Source organism: Drosophila hydei, unplaced genomic scaffold (genome assembly GCF_003285905.1).
Source record: "Drosophila hydei strain 15085-1641.00,03,60 unplaced genomic scaffold, DhydRS2 tig00000511-arrow-arrow-pilon, whole genome shotgun sequence".
In the NCBI taxonomy this organism is placed as follows: Eukaryota; Metazoa; Arthropoda; class Insecta; order Diptera; family Drosophilidae; genus Drosophila; species Drosophila hydei.
The window spans coordinates 33,909-37,500 of NW_022045744.1; the positions used below are offsets into that span (position 1 = coordinate 33,909).

The following is a 3,592-nucleotide window of genomic DNA, read 5'->3' on the forward strand; positions in this document are numbered from 1 at the left end:
GGGGGCAGCAACGACGGGGGCAGCAACAACGGGGGCGGCAGCAACGGCGGCAGAAGCAGCATTGGCGGCGGCAGCGACGGCGGCAGCAGTGGTGGCTCCAGCCAACACAGCTGCCAGCGACGCATCGCTGTCATCTCCCGAGCTCAAAGCTGGCGCACGCAGCTTCCGTGGGGGCGAGTCTCGCGGTGGCGGCATGATGTCGTCAGACATCGATCGCGTTAAAACACGCGCCACCGCAGCGGGACGCCCGCGCTTTTTTCGACCCGACGCTGATCGCGCCGAGCTGGCAGCACTGCTGCTAGCGTCACTCTCCATCCCTTCACGCTAGGCAACACACAGCGAGAACACCCTTAGGTATGCAAACCTATTTTTGTTTAAATATAACAAAAGTATGCAATACTTTTTTATATTTAAATACTACAAAAGTATGCAACACTTTTTACACAGTTTTAATTGGCCGACCAATCGCAGCGCAGCAACTGTAATCTGTAAAAACTACAGTTACTGGCACACAGCTTATCGCTGAAATGGCACTTTTAAGCACTCTTAATTTGTGTTTCAGATTTTATTGCGGCAATAAAATCTTTTGTCACGCGCAAAACACGTCCACTCTCGGCGACTGTCGAACACAAACTGAGTAGATAGGGACAGTAGGAATCTCGTTAATCCATTCATGCGCGTCACTAATTAGATGACGAGGCATTTGGCTACCTTAAGAGAGTCATAGTTACTCCCGCCGTTGACCCGCGCTTACTTGAATTTCTTCACTTTGACATTCAGAGCACTGGGCAGAAATCACATTGTGTCAACACCCGCTAGGGCCATCACAATGCTTTGTTTTAATTAGACAGTCGGATTCCCCAAGTCCGTGCCAGTTCTGAATTGATTGTTAATTGATAATCGTTATAATTTAAAAGAACTAATCGGTTGCCCGACTAGTATTCTTAAAAATTTTAGCAAGAAAGTTCCACAATTGGCTACGTAACTAAACTATCCGGGGAACAAGAAACTACCATAAAAATGATAGAAACTCTATTTACCCAGAACGAGCACATAAACCATGTTATTGTTTCCCAATCAAGCCCGACTATCTCAATCTTCAGAGCCAATCCTTATCCCGAAGTTACGGATCTAATTTGCCGACTTCCCTTACCTACATTATTCTATCGACTAGAGACTCTTCACCTTGGAGACCAGCTGCGGATATTGGTACGGCCTGTTGAGAAGTTTGCGTATCCCCACCATAAATTTTCAAGGTCCGAGGAGAAAATATCGACACAACAGTATATGTCATGCTCTTCTAGCCCATCTACCATATCTCTCTGCGAAAGACTTCCATGGTAGTACGGCTATAAAACAGAAAAGAAAACTCTTCCGATATCTCTCGACGGCTTCTTTATGGTCGTTCCTGTTGCCAGGATGAGCACGAGGCCCATATTTAATAACAAACGGATACTCAACAGGTTACGGAATTGGAACCGTATTCCCTTTCGTTCAAAATTATTCAAGTGTATAAAAATCGGTATATAGGCACATTGATTCTGATTTTTCTTTACTTGAAAATTTTCGGCTTTCGCCTTGAACTTAGGACCGACTAACTCGTGATCAACCACTGTTCACACGAAACCCTTCTCCACTTCAGTCCTCCAAGGTCTCATTCGATTATTTGCTACTACCACCAAGATCTGTACCAATAGCGGCTCCATGCAGGCTTACGCCAAACACTTCTATGCACACCATTGTACCTTCCTACTCACTAAAGTTTCAAAATTTATATTACAAGTAATATAAATCATCTACTTTAGCGGTAATGTATAGGTATACAACTTAAGCGCCATCCATTTTAAGGGCTAGTTGCTTCGGCAGGTGAGTTGTTACACACTCCTTAGCGGATTTCGACTTCCATGATCACCGTCCTGCTGTTTTAAGCAACCAACGCCTTTCATGGTTTCTGTATGAGTTGTTAATTTGGGCACCGTAACATTACGTTTGGTTCATCCCACAGCGCCAGTTCTGCTTACCAAAAGTGGCCCACTGGGCACATTATATCATAACCTTAAACTTCATATCAAGAAAGTTAAGGTTCTTACCCATTTAAAGTTTGAGAATAGGTTAAGATCGTTTCGACCCTAAGGCCTCTAATCATTCGCTTTACCAGATAAGATTATTTTATATAATATTTATATGCACCAGCTATCCTGAGGGAAACTTCGGAAGGAACCAGCTACTAGATGGTTCGATTGGTCTTTCGCCCCTATACTCAATTCTGACAATCGATTTGCACGTCAGAACTGTTTCGGTCTTCCATCAGGGTTTCCCCTGACTTCAACCTGATCAAGTATAGTTCACCATCTTTCGGGTCACAGCATATATGCTCAAGGTACGTTCTAGTTAGAGGCATAAATAATATAAATATCATTATACATAACTATATAGAACGCCCCGGGATTGTGTTAATTAACTATAAATAGTTAAAAAACTAATCCCATTATTAGTCAAGTTAATTACGCTATTAGGTTTATATCCCAATAACTTGCACATATGTTAGACTCCTTGGTCCGTGTTTCAAGACGGGTCCCGAAGGTATCCTGAATCTTTCGCATTGTTAATCATACAAGTGCATATAATAAACATAAAAATCAATGATAATCATGCCATTATATAATTCCGAAAAATTAACGCACTGTAATCTTATAAATCTATCAGCACTTTATCAATATTACAACTTTTATTTCATGTTAAAATGCAAGCACTTTAATTGAAACAAACAAAATGACATAAATGTATGATAAATTAATATGCTAATAGATTACAATGTCCTTATATGGAAAAAATGCACACTATTATTATAATATTTTTTAAACATTACAATTCTAATGATGAATTTTCCATAACGGATATTCAGGTTCATCGGGCTTAACCTCTAAGCAGTTTCACGTACTATTTAACTCTCTATTCAGAGTTCTTTTCAACTTTCCCTCACGGTACTTGTTTACTATCGGTCTCATGGTTATATTTAGTTTTAGATGGAGTTTACCACCCACTTAGTGCTGCACTATCAAGCAACACGACTCTTTGGAAACATCATCTAGTAATCATTAACGTTATACGGGCCTGGCACCCTCTGTGGGTAAATGGCCTCATTTAAGAAGGACTTAAATCGTTAATTTCTCATACTAGAATATTGATGTTCCATACACTGCATCTCACATTTGCCATATAGACAAAGTGACTTAGTGCTGAACTGATTTCTTTTCGCTCGCCGCTACTAAGAAAATCCTTGTTAGTTTCTTTTCCTCCCCTAATTAATATGCTTAAATTCAGGGGGTAGTCCCATATGAGTTGAGGTTGTATAAAACAATGTTAATCGAACAAATATTATTTTGTTCAATATAATGGATTCTACTAATTATACATTTTGAAGATCTATAATATTTACAACAATTCTTTTTAACGCATCATTAATAAGAGGCAATTCTAGATGAAAAAAAAATTAAAATTTTTCTTTTATGCTAGACCTTCCTCAGTATTATTTGATTTGAAAAAAGAAATATATATCTTCAATTTTCTCATACAAAATATACAATGAGAT

General features: G+C 39.6%; 1 pseudogene; it reads right to left on the reverse strand.

Moving 5' to 3' along the window:
* Positions 1–591: 591 nt before the first annotated feature.
* On the reverse strand, positions 592–3,351 carry LOC115483156 (annotated as a pseudogene).
* Between the last annotated feature and the right edge of the window lie 241 nt (positions 3,352–3,592).